Source organism: Brienomyrus brachyistius, unplaced genomic scaffold (genome assembly GCF_023856365.1).
Source record: "Brienomyrus brachyistius isolate T26 unplaced genomic scaffold, BBRACH_0.4 scaffold73, whole genome shotgun sequence".
NCBI classification, from domain to species: domain Eukaryota; kingdom Metazoa; phylum Chordata; class Actinopteri; order Osteoglossiformes; family Mormyridae; genus Brienomyrus; species Brienomyrus brachyistius.
Window position 1 is genome coordinate 1,090,552 of NW_026042348.1, and position 20,958 is coordinate 1,111,509.

The window sequence follows — 20,958 nt, forward strand, 5'->3', positions numbered from 1 at the left end:
CTTTACCTCCAATCCAGGGATCAGCGGCGGAACAGAGGCCATTGCCTGTGCGGTGATCTTCACAGGCGAACTTTAGCCGGGTGCTTTAGCTGAGTGTGAAGTGTTTTCCCAAATGTTTTAGAGATTGCTGTGCTGAGATCATTGTGTGGGGGGTTGCGGTGTTGCCTGGGTGCTCTATTCACTTATTGGGTCAGGAACACTGAATTGTGGAATCCTGGTAATAAAGGCTTATTGCTATACTTCTGTTGTGAGCTGTTTCTTATACCTGGTGCCCAGTATAGTCGAGTCACAAACCTGCATCATTGGGGAAAAGTGTTCCTCTCTTACAGTATTGTAGCGTCAGATAGTGTTACTGTAAACTAGGTGAAGATGAAGGTAAATGACATACTTAGAAGATGGAGTCGAGTTCGGAAATTACGGTTAAATGATTGTAAGTTTGCTGGTTTAGAGAGAAGACTTGGATTGAGAGAGAAAGACGGAATGTTCCACTTATGTTAGATTTAGCAAAGAAACTGGCCCTGTGTCAGTAACCCGACCATATCACTTACAACTTAATATTTAATATTATTATATTAAACAGGAGGGATTATCCTTGGTCACTCTGATGTACCAAATTCAACACAGGAGAGACTTCATACTAATCTGTAGAAAATAATCTAAATAATCTATCAAATCAAGAGCTTTAGTATGAATTATCTAAATAAAATGGTTAAAATGAGAGATTTTGCCTGACGCCTTGTCTGAAACATCTTGTCTATCTACAGAGGTGTTAACTCTCATCCAACCAACTGGGGGCTGCAAAGACTCTAGAGGTGTATATTTTTGTCATATCTCACTGGTGCTTTTAAAAATTCCAATTATTTATGAATCAATATCATATTTTCAATTGCTCTTTTGATGAGTTTTTTAAAAAAAACAAATGCTTTGGGTCCCCGGTGACCCCAATCAAAAGCACCCAATTCCACATATACAGTTCTGACAAACTATTTATTCAGTTAATGTTTGCCATGGGTCCTAATTTAAAGAATCACACAGTATCATGGTGTCTAGGGGCACTCTGCCAGTCAATCTGAAGAAGACAGGTAGAGATTTCCACATAGGCTCTGTAGACAATCTGACATACCGCTGTTGCTAAGGTAACATGATGTTTAAAATCCATCCATCTTCTGCACCCACTGGTTCTGTTAAGGGTGGCAGGGGGGTCCAGAGCCAATCCCAGACACTATGGGCACAAGGCGGGGAACAACCCAGGGTGGGGCGCCCATCTGCCATGTTTTAATGGATACTGGGCATAATTTAAAATAACCTTTACAGTCCTTGTTTGCTATGTTGCATATACAGGAACACTACACCCCCTGCCGATTAATGTTTGAATACTAAATACCGTTGTATCATTAAGGAAGGTTTGCTGCTGATAAGGTGAGATTACTGTGTTCATGTGCTTTATTTATTCATGCCTCTTATAATGTATAATCAGTCATGCACCTGTATGTGGGAAGCTGAGATACAGCCTTGCAGCATCATTACAAGGTCATTACTACTATATGACCATAACGTTTTTCCCCATCATATTAATGTGGATTTGGATAAAAATGTCTTGCTTTTAAATATAATTCATGTGTATTTCAGTTAACCAAAGCCTCACTGTAGGTAACAAAGGAGAGACATTTTACAAAAAGGGATTTTAATTGCCGAGTTCAACACGTGACAACTACTCAGTAATGACTGGCTAAGATTCTATTACAAACTCACCGTGTGTAGGGCAAGTACAGCATTATGGATAATACATCAGGACTCATACTGAAATTCCCTATATTTGGATATATTATGTAACCTAAGGGTTTTTAGGAATGTTGAAACACACATATACAAATATATCATATATGAATTTGGATATGGGTGCGGCTGCAACTGCAGAGGCTTGTAGTACATATTCTGCAAAATATTTACAATTGTTGCAAATATTATGTACAAACCATAAGAGACTTGAATGCAAACATGGGTTTTGTTGGGAAAATATCATTTCATGAAATACATTACTGAGGAAACTGTATTTGCTATTACTCATATTTAATACTTTTAAGCACACACACATCAAAAGGAAAAATAAACTATTATAACAATTTATATAGCGTGCAATAATTAAACATAAAAAACTATAGTATAGAAAAATCCAATAATACTATCGGACAACATGGCCATGGAAATGTAACAGAGAGCGGTGAGCTGGAGACCAGAGTCTTGACCCTGAGGAGTGAAATAAAATATTTAATTTCTCTGTTGCGTCGCAAACCTGACAGATACACTACTTGTCAAAAAGAAAAGAACTTACTTCCTCACGCATTTCTAAAAGGATGTTTTTGTCAAATCCCTCCAACTCACTGCAAAACAACAGATCAAATTCACATATTATGACATAAATAAAAATATAATATAGATATATAATATAGACAGTTCATGGTGCATTTTGTAATACTCAAGACACACCAAGGCCATGCAGAGTGCATACTGATAAAAGGGAGAGGAAGGGGGAAAAACTTCAATACATTCTCTGTATCACAAGTGTTACGTCCAACAATTCAAGGTATTATATCTTACAGTTGTCTTGGGCGCTCGTCCACTGCTCCCGTGTGCCACGCCCCCTCGTTACTCACGTGTGGAATCCCGATGTCATTCGCTGTTTCCAGCTGTTTTCATTAGTCCTATGTATTTAACTCCGCGTCAAAATATGTTTCCCCAGACCTGTCATTTAAGTCGCTACTTCTATTGCCTCGTGTTCCTAGCTGGTTTCCCCAATAAATCCTTTGTTTCCCGATTCTCCGTCTTCCTGCTCCTGCTTCCCCGATCCGTGACAACAATCAACATGAACGCACCACAGTCCAGAGAACCAATCTGTTGAGGAACATCCTGCAAAATACAATATAGTACTAACGAAGACATTTGTTAAAATTCTAATACAAATGTAACGACAGAAAATGCTGAAATCCACTTTACCATGTTTTTCAAGTATTTTCCAGTGTCCTGGGCTTATTCGGTTTGTCAGTTTGCTGCAAAAAGAAATTTGGAATAGTCAGGGACACAATAAGTACAGCTTTTCATGTAAACGGGATTAAAACTCTATGTAGGAATTAATGGACAAACAGAAGACCTTTTGTCACATTTGTAAATCTTTCACTGTAGCGCGGCATCTGGCTGTGAGTGTTACCCAGAGCGTATGACAGTCTCTGCCCCAACTGTCAGCAGGAATGAAGGAAGAAAATTATGATTAAAAAAGACCTAACAATAAAACTTAACTGTTATAACATTTATTGTACAATATACTATACATATGATAAGGATCACATAACTGCGTGGTGCGCAAGTACGCATTCCCGTACACTCGCGGCAATTCTTTGTTGTAGCAGCGCAAATGCGTATTTATTTTATGTGCATTCACGCTGTTATGACAAAAAATTACCGTGCATCTTAACATTTATGTAGCTAATTTTTACTTCTGCAGGCATGAAGGCTAAAATACACAATGATTTCTTGTCATAACAGCGCGAATGTACATTAAATAAACACGTATTTGCGCTGCTACAAGACATTACCGCGCGTATCGGTTTAAACAGCGAATAAGTACTTTCACACCAGTTATGTGCCCCCTGCATATTATCATTTTTGCATATAAAATAAAGGGCGAGACAAGTCTACACACGTATTCACATTTATATAACGGTTTTATTACCTTGTAAATAATCTTTAGGATTTGCAAACTGCCCAAACACTTTTGATGTAGCCAGTTTTAGGTTTTAAATGGATTAATAGAGATTCTCCATAAGATTTCTTGCTGTGTGCGTTTGAATCTTAAAGCCAGAGTCTCGCGCCAGGTGCGTCAGAGTTGGCAACCTGCTTACAGCCGAATCGGACCTACGACCGGTCAGTCGGTGCCGAACGCGGCCGAAAGTCGCCGACAAGCTGCATAGCACCGCATTGTCTGTTATGGTACGAATGGGCGTCCGTGACAACAGCTTAATTACTTTTGAATCACATTTACTTATCTTCTCACACTTCTTCCGATCATCTGAGGGAAAGCTTGTATTTTGAAGAGAGTCTTCACAATGGAGAACAACGACAGCAAAATAGTTAAGATTAAAATTAAAATCATAATTAAAGTGAAAATATCAACGAAGGAAGGTGTGATAAAGAAGGAAGAGACGGAAAAGCCTCGATTGACACGGAGGGTGCCTGACATGCCGAAGGTAAAGCCCTGGCTTAAGAGACTTTATTAGAGCACTTTAATTAGAGCATAAAATGTGTTATATCAATAATCTTTCCTTGTTTTAACAACCGGCTGTCCAGACTGGAAGAGAAGAAAATCACCAGGGCCAGAGGGTTCGTCCGTGGAGCGGGAGGGACAGGCTACCCACGCTGGAGGAAGAAGGAGCGACGAGGAGGAGGCCCCAGCTGAAGTTCCTCCGTCGTCCGGACAGCAACGGCTCCTGCGCCCTGCGAGCAGAGAGAGGCCAGGGGCAGCATCAGCATTCCGCCGAGCAGCAACTCCTGCAACGAATGCACGGACTCATGGGTTATGGCCGGAAACGGAGGACTGACAGAGACATTATTGGTGACGGACTTGTGGGTTATGGCCGGGGACAGAAGACTGACAGAGACATTGGTGATGGACTTGTGGGTTATGGCCGGGGACGGAGGGATAGTAGAAATGTTGTTTAAGGATTATTATAGATATAAGATAGGATCGGATAAGAGGCTTAGATGAAATAGATTAAGATAAGATAAATTAAAACATAATAAGATTAGTTAAAATATAATAAGATAGGCTAAGTTAAAATATAAGATAGGTTAACATATGATAGGCTAAGTTAAGATAAGAGATTTACAATAAAACATATATTTACTTTTCAAACTGTGTCTTTGTCATCTCTTCAGTGTTGTGTCTGTCTCTTAAGTGTTTGATAATTTTGCACCGTTAATTTATATCTGACACTCTCCTAAATGTCAATAAGCAGAGACGGAGGAATGGGAGGAAGGTACGGTTAAGTTAAAGGAAATGATAAAGTATCAAAATCACAGTGTTACCTTATTTTGACGCAGAGAAAGTAATTTCAGTGTTACTACCACCTATGAGTTAATGGCTGCAAATGTTGGTGTTAGAAGTGCCGGTAAATAACGCGCCGTAAGTTTAACTCCGGTGTGTTTCTGAAAAACGCACCGCCTTCTAACTGCTGTCATTCGGCGAACGTATAGGAGACTATTCTGGTAAGTAATAGGTAAAGTTGTCATTTAACGTAATGCTAACGTGCATTACCAGTTAGTAAGTGTTTTACTATATCACACACCTTACGTCCTTTATAGTTTTAGTCCGGTGCACTCTGTATCCATAACTAGCTAGCTAATGTTAACATGACGCAGTACAGTCTTCCAGCTTGGGGATTCCCACCCCGGTCCGCGGCCAGTATTCCGCAGGGGGTTTGCGGAGGAGTTGGTTGCAAATGCAAACGATCCCTTCATATTCATGCGTTGTGTTCTAATGTGTAAATAAAAGATAACGATCAAATTCAATGTTTATGTCCTATTATACTAGATAAGACTGTAAAATAGTTTGCCCTGTATATGGATGCCATGCAGTCAGAGTATGATCAAGATAGGGTGTGAGTGTGGAATAAAGACAAATGTAACAGTATTTGAGGGAAGATTGAGAAGGAGGGAAATTCAGGTAACAAATCCTTAGAAATCCATTCCTGAGCATCATGCCAAGAAACACCACTTGTTTACTGATAACTGCTTTCATGTAAACTCTGCTGTGCTGAGAGTAAAGATGAAGAGGGAGAGACAGCAAGAGGCTGCTGACGGCAGAGAATGCAGGTGACATGGAGGGGAGTGAGAAAAGGAGCAAATATTGATGGTTAAGAGTGAATAATGACGTCACAGCAGCCTGATCCTGATGTTAGTTTAATATGCTTCTTAGTTTGGCCTGTGGTGTGTATTTCAGATACAGCATTTAATCAGGGAGACTGAGTGTGAGTCAATGACAGAGAGAGAGAGAGAGAGAGAGAGAGAGAGCAGACAGGCAGATGAAGATGAAGGTGTATTAGGGAGGAGGGGGGAGGAGCTTGGACCTTCACCAAATCAGCCAAATGTAAATGTCACGTCTATCAAACAGGAGACCCTGCTTTATCCAGTGGACCATAAACTAAAATAAGCTTTTCTATTTCAGTTTCTTTCAGATGTTATAAAGTAGTAAATAAACATTCATAATAATTAAACCATGTATTACTATCAGACAACTTCAACAAGTTACGAAATGTATGCAAAATCGACGATATTCATTTGCGCCTGGCACTAACCATGTATTCCTTCACAATACTAAGCCATAGAAAGGTCCCCAATGAAACCCCTGCATTCCTGCATCGCAGATACTCTAATCTCAGCATTTATAAGATTATATTTGTACTACCTGCCAATTTTTATATTAGATGAGACTAAAAATTGAGAAATATCTATATGCAGAAGTAGTTTTTCCTGATAAGAAGGATAATATCAAGACTGTCAGCATTTACACATCGAATTATGACATATCTGAGTAGCCCAGACTGTCCAGAAAACAAAGCCATACAGCATATGTGGCTGACTAATGTACATACAGTGTAATAAGCTTATAATCAAATGGATAGAAAAACGCTCAATAATGGACAGGATTCAAAGGGTAAATAAGGTGCATCATGTGGAAGAGAAGTTAGGTGGCGTTGGGGTGCATTGTGAGTTTCATCTGGTAGCTAGAAGGGAACAAACAGGGCTTTAGGGGGGGGGGACTTCTCCGGGGGCTACATCGCTCTACCTTTTTGTAAAATGATTTATTTTTAAATAATCTTTTCTCCTTACACTATAATGGCAGGTTTAGGACTAATACAGTATAGTCATAACCAGTGTCAAGGATTCTACGCATCGCTACACAGAGACAAGTCCAGATATTGAGCCCAAGGCAAAAATTGTGGTTTACTTACAAGTGCACTTTGCTGGGCAGTGGGGGGGTTTGTCCATCTCTGCTCACATTTTCCCCTCTTATCCTGTCTTCTCCTCCGCAGCCCTTCCTCCTTCTCTCTGTTGCTCCTATATTCCCTCCCCTCCAGTCATCTATGTTCTCCTTCCTCTGTGGTCTCTCCTCTTCTCCCATTCTTCAGTTATACTGTCTTCTCCGCTCTCCCTGTATCCCTCCTGTCTTCTGGTCCTGTCGTCTTTTCTCCAGTCATCTTCTGCTTCTCAGTCATCTCTGCATCTTTTCACTCTTTTGTTTGCTTATTCTTTGATTGTTTGTGTTATTCGTTAACCCACCACCCCATGCTGAATGAGTCTTGATGTTTTTTGTTCTTTTTAAAGTTAGGCTTCTTCCTTTGTTTTTGTGCCATATCTTCTGCCCTCTTCTGGTTGCGGCAGTGCATGACACGGGTGGAAAAATGGTGACGATCCACCGGCAGCTCAGAGAAACCAAAGGGTTTATTACAACACACACATCAAAACCAAAAGGATCAGGATGGATCCAAAATAAACAGCAAATGACCAGGAATGAACTAAATGATGGAATAAACACAACTATAGAACTATATACATACATACAACATACAGCTATAATGAAGCATCAAAGAACAGAAGCAGAACAGGCACTTAAATACACAGCTAACAAGACACAATGCAGGACAGTGAGAATCATAACCGATAAGAAGGACTGAGGGCAATCCAGGAACAGGTGTTACAGTTAAACAGCACTGGTGAAATCAAAGTCTTTTGAAAATCTGTCTTTCATGCCAGTTTAGACATTTGTGTTACAAATTATTTTGCACAGTAGAAACAAAGAACCCCCCTTAAGATGAGGGGGGGCTGTAATGGAGCCCAGTGTGATCTTTAAACCATTTCTCCTGAAAGCAGGGTCTCCTGTTTGATAGACGTGACATTTACATTTGGCTGATTTGGTGAAGGTCCAAGCTCCTCCCCCCTCCTCCCTAATACACCTTCATCTTCACCTGCCTGTCTGCTCTCTCTCTCTCTCTCTCTCTCTCTCTCTCTCACTCTTTCTCTGCCATTGACTCACACTCAGTCTCCCTGATTAAATGCTGTATCTGAAATACACACCACAAGCCAAACTAAGAAGCATATTAAACTAACATCAGGATCAGGCTGCTGTGACGTCATTATTCACTCTTAACCATCAATATTTGCTCCTTTTCTCACTCCCCTCCATGTCACCTGCATTCTCTGCCGTCAGCAGCCTCTTGCTGTCTCTCCCTCTTCATCTTTACTCTCAGCACAGCAGAGTTTACATGAAAGCAGTTATCAGTAAACAAGTGGTGTTTCTTGGCATGATGCTCAGGAATGGATTTCTAAGGATTTGTTACCTGAATGGGATGATTAATATATGAAGAACCTTTGACTCACATACTGTATACGTCTATCATCTGACTGGCACTAATTATCTCACTGTCTCTACTTACTTTCCTGCTTTTCTGTGGTTGCCCAAAAACTCACGATTGTCACACTTCCTCTTCATGATGACAAGCTACTCACTCTGAATAAAAGCTGACTGCAATAGAACTACCTTCATTTAAATCACACATTAATAACGCAAAATACCTTAAGTAAGCAAGTATAGCTTACTACAGTAATGGAATATAAAATTAATTATGCCTATTACTGTCTACAAAATAACACATTCAGCACTATATCAGATTTTACATCAGCTTTCTGACCAATATAAATATACCTGAGTGAGCACCGTTGTTAGTTTCTAGGAGAATGTGCAGCTAATAACATTTCCAGGTAACTTAGCCAACGCAACTGCACATGAGGCAATTACTATAATTATAAACGTAGTAGGGGTAGGGGGCGCTATAGAGCGAAAGGGTGACTACGCCATTCTGTAACTGTCGCTAAGACGGTTATTTTATAATCACCTTTTGTTGGTTTGATTTAATATAGAATGTATACTGTGAAATGTATGCCAGTGCCCTCTGCTGACTATTTAATTGATCCGTGTTAACCCTTGAATACATGGTCATGTGACGGAATAGGGTAGGAGTAAATGCATGCTGGGAGATTCATGGAGTCAACTTGTGGTTTGTCGGCTTGTCACGGCAGGATCTGTAATAACTCCTAAGCATTTGGTCAGAAGGCGCACACAGTAATTTATATTTATTGTATTTACTTGTTGTCTTGTATTGAAAAGTGTAATTGCGGTGATGTATGAGCCGCTGTTTAGCGGTAATATCATGGATCTTTTAGAATGTTTTGTAAGATTAAATGTAATGCAGGAATTTAATAATATGTTTATTTTATAGTTTTTCACGGTGTCTAGAAGAATAAAGACGGAATAAACATCTGTCAGGCGCATGTTTTCTGTACCAAATGAAGAATTTTGGGAGCTGTTATATCTTCTATAGTAAAGGTAACCTTACAGTAAATGACTTCAGCTGTGATCTGAAGCTATATAACAAATTTTATTAAATAAGATTAAATTTACCTTCTGCGAGGGGCACCCTAATATAATGATATATATAATAATTATAATATAATATAATTATATAATTATAATAAATATAATATAATTATAATATAATAATACACTGCTGTCTGTCTGCCATAAAATAAATAAAAGGGGGAATTGGAATTGCATATGACTATGGAGAGAATGGCTGACTATGGTGAAAAAGGTGTGAAAAGTTTTACTAATTCACATAAGGGACAGCATAAAGGGTTGTTTAATTCAGTATTGGAGGAACTCATATATTTGTGTGATTATGATAATCACACTATTATAACTTGATTGTACATCTCTTGAATTGAACTAATTACAGTGTCATGTATAACACTGCACTTTTTAATACATTGTTTGGCAGAACAGACTGCAAAACTGTAGTCTCAATGGAAAGCTGGATGAAATTCCTAGGGTGGCGTAGTCAGCTGTCCACTGAGTGGTTCACCGTTTTGTAGTTCGGTCTGTCGCAGTCTGGCGCAGTTGGCAGGATCATCGTCCTGAGAGCAGAGACGCGTGTTCAGTGTGAATGACTCTTCAGTTGTTTTTCTATTTTTAATTACTTTTTTATTCCTATCCACGTCTTTTTTTCCTTTTGTATGCTCATTATTTAGCCAGTACAGCTGTTTTTATTGTAGTCGAAAACAACAGTGAGTGCCAGTCACTGGCAAATCCCTTGGTTCCCGGTTCCACTCCATCGGTCCTCTGGTGGTCCCCTTGAGCTGTGGACCCCTTTCCAGTGTTCTGCAGCCAGATCCTCCTGAGCCGCACGGAAGCGGAAGTTGGCAAAGTGAGATGCGGCAGTAGGCCTATGCATGCAATTGACTGGAGTATGGAGAGTAAAGCCTTTCGTTTTCTTTAATAAATGTTGTCCGTGTATTTTCTCATATGCGAGAACATCACAACTGCCACTGCACTTGTTGATGTGTAAGTGTGTCCTATTCAAACAATAAAGAGAAACTACATGCAGCACTGAAAAACTATTCCACGGCCAAAAAAAATGTAAACATTCTTTCTATATCAGAAGCTAGTCTCTGACTGAAATTTCTATAAATCTTTATATGAACTGATAGCAATTAAACTAAGAGTGCATGCTTGGATTTTAGTATCTGCATGTACTGTGGAACTAAAAAGAATCATAATCAACATATATAATTATGTAAATGAAAAACAAATATGTTGCATTTTGCTTAATAGTTTTGCACGTTGCCATAATTTATATTTAATTTAAAGTATGAAGCACCCAAGCAAAGTTTATGTTGAAATAATACTCAAGATTCTTAAGTCTTAGCTCTGGCACAGTGGTGGATCTAGAAAATTTTAAATGGGGTGGCAAGAGATTTTAACAGAGTGGCATGGAGGTTCAGTGAGAAACCGACTATCATTCAGAATCGTGGAGCTCAGGAGCATACTTACACTGAAAAAGTGACAATTTATCTAAGCATTTGGACTCTCATGGTTAAAACAATGCTGATTGTACTTTTCATTATCACTGACCAGTTGTTTTTCTTTGTTGTGCTGTGCAGCAGAACGTTTCACAAACATATCCAAATTAAGAGCCTTTGCACGCTGTCTGTCAGTTTGCACACACACACACACACACACACACACACAAACAGTCAAATGCATTCATACCTGTATATATATATATATATATACAGTACAGGCCAAAAGTTTGGACACACATTCTCATTCAATGTGTTTTCTTTATTTTCATGACTATTTACATTGGTAGATTCTCACTGAAGGCATCAGAACTATGAATGAACCCATGTGGAGTTATGTACTTAACAAAAAAAGGTGACATAACGGAAAACATGTTTTATATTCTAGTTTCTTCAAAATAGCCACCCTTTGCTCTGATTACTGCTTTGCACACTTGCTAAACACCTCTGGGAACTCCTTCAAGACTGAAAACCATTTCAGGTGACTACCTCTTGAAGCTCATTGAGAGAATGCCAAGAGTGTGCAAAGCAGTAATCAGAGCAAAGGGTGGCTATTTTTTTGCCTTCAGTGAGAATCTACCAATGTACAAATGGTCATGAAAATAAAGACAACACATTGAATGAGAAGGTGTGTCCAAACTTTTGGCCTGTACTGTATATATATATATATATAATCAGGAGTGGTACTTTCACCACAAAATGTAACCCATGTGCACTGTGTCTTCGAGTAGTGAACCAGTTTTCAATATAATGGTTAAAAAGGTTCAAGCCTTCAGTGCCTCGTTGTGCCATCTCTACCAGTGTTTTTTGCAACAGGGAAAATACAACTTGTATGCTGGCCTTAGAAGCACAACTTCAAAGAATAGCTGCCATGCTTCTGCCTAGCATGGCAGAGGGAGTAAAATGGTATGGGACTGCTTTGGTGCTGGTAAGGTGGGTGATTTACACAGAGTACAAGGTGCAATGAACCAGCAAGGTTACCGCTCTGTTTTACAACTCATGCCACCCCCTGTGGTCAGCACTTCTATCAAGCAGCAAGGCTGATTCAAAGCACACTGGTGAAAGATGAGGAATCCAGAGAACTGTCCTGCTTGACTGGCCTACAGAATCATCACATCTCCAGCCTATCAAGCTCATGTGAGACCAGCTTCACCGTGAGGTCAGAGAAAATACCAAGCCAGTCCCACCTCTGGGAATAGCAGGATTGAAATTTCCCCTAATATTGTCATAAACGGACAGCTCTAATGGCAAAGGACTGCAAAGCTGTAATTGCTGCAAATATAGTTTTCATACAGTTTGATTAATTGAATATGAAGAAGAAACTTATTGCAATATTTATTATATCACAGAGTAGAAGGCAGCAGGGAAAAGTAAAAAAAGAATCACCCCAGATGGGACTTAAAACCACGATATCCAGCTCAGAAAGTCAGAGCCGTGGGCGTTTGGCCAGTGGGGCAACCGGCAGACCTGAGCTTATGACCGGGACACTTGACTCACAATGGAAGCTCAGCAAATTATAAGCAAGCCTGCAAAAGTGACATGAATGGATCTGTGTAATCTATGGTAAAATGCATCTTGGGGCTGAGACATTAACACTCACAGTCGAGGAGAAGATGACATCCATCACTGGATCTCAGTCAAATGCGCTCATCGAGTTTCCGCTATGCCTTTGGCATTTAATGTTTGTACTTAGCTATAGAGTGGCAGGAACACAAATGAATGGGAAGTTCATTTGCATTACAGCAATACGTCACACATGACTATGTAAGGGAATAGATGAAACCCTGCATACATCACTATACCAGTGCAATTCAGTACGAAATGCACTGACATGTTTCATATGATTCCTGGTTTATTTGGAAAATTTAGGTCCACCATAAGCTATGTGTTATATTTATGATGCAAATTGATGACACTATTTGGCTGACACAATATCAGACTGAATTTATTTTATAATTTTAAAGGTTTAAATACAGTTCTGGGTGTTGGACATCTTGTTAGCCTTAGAAATCTATAATGCTCCCCCTCAAGAGAGAGTAAACGACTGCAGGGCATTACAAAGGTCCAGAATGGATTTTTCATTTACAGATGTCTTCTCTGGCTGTCGTGACCAGTATCTCACTCCGGACCAGTGGTGGATCTCGTACTCAGGCACAGAGAATGGGTCCTTCCACCCCGTGGATCTCCTCATTCCCTCAGCCACTGATTCCCTCCAAGCTGATGGGGTAACTATGGTTGGCAGAACTGGGGTTTGCTGTTCACTGTCATCCGCTTGACATTGATGGACCACTTGCTAAGGCTGAGGATGGTGGTCTTTACGTATCCTCACTGTTAGGCCTCTGCACACCCATTTCTTTTGCTGACCTGTTGCACAGAAACATTTCATAGTAAACTGTAACATAACTACAGCAAATATTTCAATGTTGTTCAGTCAGTGAGAATCTTTTACATAGTAGGGAGCAGATAAGCAAGAAGGGAGGTGGTGTTGCAGAATATGTAAAAGAAAACTTGCAGGCAAGGGAGCTCACTGATAAAAATATAGCTAGAGAAGCTACAGCGCCCTCCACAATTATTGGCAGCCCTTGTAAATATTTGTGAAAAGGGTTAGAAAAAATGTACATTTTCTGAAGTAGCTTCATCTCACACTGAAAAAGTTAGAAAAATAATGCAGTCATTGGTATAGAGTGTAAGGAGGAGGGGCTGAGGACACACCCTTGAGGGGGTCCAGTGTTGTTGATCACAGTTGCTGATTTGGCTGTGCCTATCCTTACAATCTGTGGTCTATTGCTGAGGAAATTATGGACCCAACGGATGAGAGATGGGGATATGTTCAATTGAAGAAGCTTCTTGATCATCTGGTGCCGTTGAATGATATTAAAAGCTTAACTGGAGTTAATGAAGAGGACAGTAGCGAAGGTGCCTGGAGATTCAAGGTGTTGGAGAAGGGAGTGGAGGAGACATACTACAGTACCCTCTGTTCCGCTCTTCACACAGGAGGCAAACTGGTATGAGTCCAGCTGCGGTCTGACAGCTGGCTGGATGATATGGAGTATAATTTTCTTTAGGCATTTCATTATTATCGATGTGAGTGCTGCTGGCCGGTAATGATTTAGCTCAGAGGGACGAGGTTTCTTAGTACCCGGGACGATGGTAGAAGTTTTCCGAACTTTAGGAATGATCACCAATCTATATGAGTTTCAGAGGATGGAATGAAGGATGGGAGCTTGTTCTGTGGCGAATAGCTTCAAAACTTTAGCTGGTACACGATCAGGCCCGGCGGCCTGGCCAGCTTTGCATCTGCTTAGCTGCTGCCTCACGTCCTCTACAGTAAAGGGAGGGTTTGTAGGATCATCAGAGGGAAGGCCATTGAGCAGCTCCTCACAGACAGCAGAGTACTCCTGGTTATCGAACATTGTATAGAAGGAGTTTAAGGAGTCAGCAAAAGTTGTAAGATCAGTGCCTATGGGATGAAGGCCATGGTAGGGTATTTGACCAGTGAGTAACCAAAAGGCCTGTTTGGTGTTCATTGTACTGAACTCCTGATCCAGCCAACCCTTATATTTGAGTTTGGCATTGATTATCTCATTCTTTACTTGTCTACTGAGTGACTGGACAGAAGACCAATCCTTGCATAGAAATGCTTTGTGTTTTTCCTTCAAGCTGTGCTTAACATGGGAAGTGATACTGGGTCTGTAGGTAGAATATCTCCAGACAGTACTGGTGGGAATAGTGGAATAAATACAAACTTGATGTAGTCTGTAATTACAGAAACTTTATGGTTTTGATCACCCTGGAAAATGTCCCAATCTGTACATGCAAGTGAACCTTATAGTCGTTCAATTGCCTCCTCCGACCAGAGGGTGGCCAGGTGCACATGCGGTTTAATGCGCTTCAGTTCTGGTTTGCAGTGAGGTAGCAGGAAGACAACATTGTGGTCAGAGTGGCCAAGTGGAGGATGTACACGCGCGATGAAGGCGTCAGAGATGTTACTGTAACATAAGTCCAGAGTATTAAGCTTCCTAGTGGGAATATCCACATACTGATAAAAAGATGGCAAAACAGCGTTGACATTACAGTTGTTAAAATCATTTGCAGTAACTCCGGGGCGTCGGGATATCTTGCCGTCATGGAGCTGGCGTCCTCACACAAAAGCTCCGCCGCTGCCTTGGTGTTGGCGCTTGGTGGAATGTAGACACAGCTACACTGTAAAAAGTGCTACACCCACAAAGTAGGTTTTATATACTTTAAATATTTGTAATCTAGTTTATTTTATTTGTTTTTTACTAAAAGGTCTCAATATACTTCCTCTTTACTTAAAATATATAAGTTTTTTACATAACTATATATTGTAAATAAAACAATTGCAATTTATTCAGGTTAGTTATTTGTATGTGGTTGTTGTGTACAAGAAATGTTATAAAAGTGAGTTGACATACACATTTTATTAGAGCAGCTGCCGATGTGGCATGTGTGTTCATCAAACTTAAATATCTAAAAATTATTGTAAGTTGGCATTATCCTTTTTTCACTGGTGGGGACTTTCCCACGCAGGTGCAGCATTTTTCTCGGCTGTTGTTCGCTGCAGTGGATCTGGATTTCAGGGACTGGTTAACACGGTAAGTTGAACAATTTAACCAAATGATTGGTGATGTAAAGTCACGCAAAATCGCTACTCCACTAAAGAGCTGAGGTTAAGTTTGTAAGTTGTACTGTATAGCTAGCTATCCTGCACACATCGCACGCTAAGTTGGCTGCACAGTGTAGAAGCAGTGTGGTCTTGTAGGCAAGATGGCGGTTGAGACCGTGTTGTTAATATGAAATTAAATAAGTGCTGTAGTCATGTATACTATGTGTTTCAAGGCTACTTTGGTTTTAATTTTACCAATAATATCACTTTTAATCGTAAATTAGCGTTACTTTAAACTAGCGTAGAACTAATGTTAACGTGTTTTGTCTATGACGTTTGCCTTACAGTTTAATGTCAAATATTAGTTTAACGTTAACTAAAGATTAAAAAATTTAATCCAAAGTAGCCTTAAAACGCATTTGTTTAATTTCATATTAATGGTCTCATCATCGCCACTGTTACAACATTTAGGATGGACGTGTTTGAAAACGCAGATACGTAGTTAATAATTAGTTGCGCAAATGTTATATTTTTAGGTTGCACGAATTTAAATTACGGGCTCAAATGCAATTGAAACGGTCGCAATTTCGAGCCTTCAGGCAGTTGTTGTGCGGGCAAATAAGGGAAAGTAAGCTTTTCTCTACCATGGACAACAGGCAAAACGAGATGGAATTTGACATGATTCTGGAATCAGAGATCATGTTAGTATACTTTTGCATTACTAAAGCAGATGCACAGATTTGACTGTAGAGATGTATGCTTAGTAGTCTGTCTGATTTTAGAGATTTGATTGGTTTTTAATGCTCAATAGTCAATTAATGATATATTGTTGTTTGAAAAAAACCCTAAAACTATTTTTAACCTTTTGCTTAAATAAACTAAATTTACCACTGATTTTTTAAATTATTCTAACATGCATTTTCCTGATCTTTAGATATCCAAGTGCTTTTGTTACCTGAGGTCTTAAAGCTTCACATTCAGGTAAGAAAAACTTCAGAAAAGATACGTATAGTTAAGTAAAACTTAATTAAAACTTAAGTAAAATTGCAAACAGTAGTGGGCTCCATACAATTAGGCAGATATGATCACCTTTTGTCTCCTCCTCTCCACAAAAAACAGTAAAAATCACTTAATAAAGCAGTTACTTGCTATCAGTCATTCTTTCTCTGAGGCAGTTTGGTAAGCTGTCAGTTCCCACATTTACTCAACTTTTTTTCTGTGATAATTTAAGATCCTGACATGTGATGACTAAAATCCTTAATCAAGTTAAATAAACTGTACAACTAAAAACTAACAGACTTTAAAAAGTGTATCATAAAAAAATAAATTGGAGAAAAAGTCCATTAAATGTGGCTTCAGCAGACAACCACAACACTGATGCCTGCACATAGGGGATACTGTATTTGACAGGTGACCAAAATGTAATGGACCATTACACTGAATAAAATGACAGATTTCTTTAAAATTTGATCTTGTTGAAAATAGTTGGAATATTGTATGTACATAGCTCAAAGTATATAACAGATTTTTGTAGACATTTTACTACAAAAAGTTACATATTGCTTTAAATTATTAATGTGGATTAATAGTCTTGGCATGAACCTGAGGGATTTCATTCTTGTATCATTCTTATCCTTAACATTTGTAAATAAATGGTGTGCCTTCATTATTGTAACTGCAAAGTTTACCTAAGACGTCATTACTTTGCCTTTCATTTCCTCTCTAATTTATGTAGGCACAGGCAAAAATGAGTTGGCAATGCAAAAGATGCAGTGACTGCCTATCTACCAGAAGTCACATTTTGAAACATTATAGACTCCATCATGGAACCTTCAGCCATAGTCATTCATGCATATACTTGGAATCAGTGGCGGACTGGGACAATAATTCAGGCCGGGAATTTGACTCCACTCCCAGGCCACCTCTGCTGCTGCAGTCACATTTACCAATAACTTTCACTACATCAATCACACGTTCCAAGACCTGCCTTCTCTTTCTAACCTGGTCTCAATGGACGGTCATTTGCTTATCAGTCAGAAGGGTATGGATATCTGCTTTGTTGACTCTAAGAAAAAAGGCTTCAGCACTTTCTCTATGGATACTGCTTCTCTCATGTTCCTGTACTCTCTGATGGGTATGTTTCCAGGCCTGCATACCTCCATTGACAAATGCACTGTCACTGCCTAAAGGTTTTGCAAATGCAAGACATACTGAGCAGAATAGGGAGTGATTACTTTCATTGTATGTCAGCCATTTTCTGTTTGTGCCATCTTTTGAATGTAATACATCAGGAATGGCTCTTTCAGATGTTTGAATTGGGTGATACTTAAAAAAAAATCTAAATCCTTAGACTGTGGACGGGCAAAATAATCAAAAGAGATATCAAGGCTTTCACTGTCTCCTTCACCTTTCCCTGAATCATTCTCTCTCTCACTCTGCACATCTAGTTGCTCTGCAATATGAAATAAGCGGGTTCAATAATCTGTATTTATAATTGTGCAGCCATCAGTTGTATGTCCCCAAAATCACAGTCCTACTACTGATCTTATAAATCATAAAAAGCACATGTTGTTTAAAAAGTATAGCCTGCTGCCTGCATGTTTAGTTTTGCTTATCTTAAACTTTACCTGAAGGTTCCTGCTCTGACTCAAACGCTGAACTGTCCACCACCTCTAGCTCAACAGCAGGAGCATTTGCAGCACTAGTGCTACTGACGCTTCCTTTGTCACCTTTTCAAAATAAATAAATAAACAAACAAACATTGTAGGCTATATATTGTAGACTAGAAATTAAAAATCAAAATAACTAATACTGTATTCTTTTCCATACCATCTACTTGATTTATTTATTATTTAAAACAATTTGACCCACTAACACTATTCTGTCTACTTTTTATTCATTTTTATTTATTATATAAAAAATATGCTACATGTAGACGAAACGAAACTTGACACAGCACAGCAGCACTTACATATTGTTGCTCGTTTGTTGGTTTAATTTTATCTATTGTGATTATCTAAGTGATTTGGATGAAAGTGTTCGTCTGCCAAATTATTATAAATATAATGTAAATGTAATCTTGACCAACTTGTTCCCTTACTGGCGAACATGGCTGGGATTTTGCAGCTTGCTGCGTCTGCGGCCAGGGCTTTTTTCCTTTTTATACGCTCCCTCTCTGCTCCTCCTCTGCGTTTACGCTCCATTTCTTGAACGATTTAGTCAGATTTACCCTGTCTCTGGATATAGCCAGATATTAGGCAGTGCGCTGACGTTGGGTCATGTGGGAGTGTAATTTTCCCTCCGCCATTGCCTGATTCGTAGATTGAGAGATCCGTCAATTAATTCGTAGTTGCACACCAGCCTATCACATGCCAGGCTGATCGTCTGCACAGCGGCAGCCGGCAGGCCAGAACTACCGTCAGGCCACCGGGAAATGTCCCGGTGCTCCCGATGGCCAGTCCGCCCCTGCTTGGAATGTCCATGTTCTTTCAAAACATGGAGTGGTTTGCATTCACATTTGTCTCGATGTCATGTGGAAAGTCAGACACAAAGACCTGAGATTGTCCTGTCCTTTACATGCGTGGTGTGTAGGACACAAGGGTTTCCAACAGAGAGAGAATATTTTGCACATGTTGGCCATCACCTTAAGTAATGAGACTGTTGAGTGTGTTTGAAGGGTGTGATTTTCAAACCAATATTTATGGAACATTTACAGCACACAAGCACAGGAAGCACACTCCTCATATTCTGAGTGATTTTAAAGGAGTTCTTCTGGAAAAGCCAAATGAAGAACCAACTTTTGAACCTGATAACACTGGAGCTATATGTATAGTAGGACCTTTAACAGCAATCTGACATCAGGCTGTGAATTTTGATCAGATTTTACTTTTTAACAGGATCCATCTGCCTCTGTGGAGAAAAGGAGAGAAGTGGTCCTGAGATGCCTGATTGAGTACATGGGGGAGAGACATGAAGACCTCATCAGTGTCCACCACGTATGTATCGTGCTTAGAGCTACTTGTCTATTTTACTGCTTGTATGTATTCATATTGTGAGGTATACATATTTATCTCATTACTTGTTTGTCTGACCAAACTCTTGATTCTTTTTTGTCTCCACCAATAGAGTCATGATGAAACAGAGGTGCACGCTGAGCTTGGCAGTTGCCCACTGAAAATTTACATATGCCATCAGCCCGACACGATTGGGATCATCATAGGAGGACAGCCCGTGGTCAGAGGTGTGCCAAACCTGTCGAAAGCATGCTGCCTCCTGTTTGGACTTACCTATGCCCTCGACCTCAAGTATCCCTCAAAAATGGTGTATACATTTGAGATATATCAGAGGCTCTTTGTGGGATTGGACCCCATGCGTCCTAAGCCATCATCCAAGTATGCAAACCTCCTTACCAAGTTGTCTTAGATTATTTCTCAGTGGCATCTGACATTGTTTGCTGTCATTAGAAAAAATTCAGTCACTTTGGTAGGTGATTTTGCTAAATGCCAACATAAACGTACTGTAACATAATCAGATAATTTTATAATATTCAGGGTGATATAAATATTTGTCTCTGAATTTTACCAATATTTTTATTTGAAATAATTAGTTTTACAGATTTCTTTTGTTTGTTTTTGATCTTAAAACTCATTTGACAGGTACAAGTTGCTCAGGTAATATAATTTGGTTATTTTCCTTTTTTGTTCATTATTCAGTGCCTTAATTAATGTGCACTTTGGCCTGTGTTCTGTGCCGATTATTACCTCATAAGGTAAATACTCAACAGTGTTGTGTGCACAATTTGGAAGTTCTTAAAAATAATGGTCAAAATATAGAAATATTTTCAATCTATCTTCCCATCTTTTTCTTCTTCAATTTAATTTGTAACTGTTTTTGACAAAGTCTGTTTATGTACAGTTAATCACTGTAGTACTTAGACTATATAGCCATTTAGATTTTTTTTCTGAGGTTATAGACAGGACTCAATTAAAATGTTTATTCACATTTGATTAGGTTAATTTTACTGAGAAAATAAAGTTAATAAAACCTAATTAAAATGAGTACAGGTTACTTGTAGCAACCCATAAATAAGTTACCTATACCAATAAAAGTAGGTTTATCTAACTGAGCAATACTAGTACTATTAGTTAACTCAACTTGATTTTGTTGTGTTTGTATTAAGTAATGCTACAGTGTTTATTACACTTAAAAAAGGCTGCAAGTTGACTCAACTTAAAACATCCAATGCAGCCACTTGCCTCACTTTTTATGTTAGATCTAGGTATTACTTTTTACAGTGTAATTACTACAGTAGGGAATTCTTACGGAAGGTAGAAGGGGCGTACAGATAGAATCAGCATCTCTGT

The 20,958-nt window shown here is 39.2% G+C and overlaps 1 long non-coding RNA gene across 1 annotated transcript; it reads right to left on the bottom strand.

Annotated features, from left to right (window-relative positions):
• Positions 1 to 1,695: 1,695 nt before the first annotated feature.
• Positions 1,696 to 3,275, bottom strand: LOC125726494 (uncharacterized). The gene is made up of 3 exons (XR_007388194.1): positions 2,995 to 3,275; positions 2,333 to 2,381; positions 1,696 to 2,247 (listed from the first exon to the last, which is right to left on the bottom strand). It is a non-coding gene; the product is annotated as an uncharacterized LOC125726494 (long non-coding RNA).
• Positions 3,276 to 20,958: the final 17,683 nt, after the last annotated feature.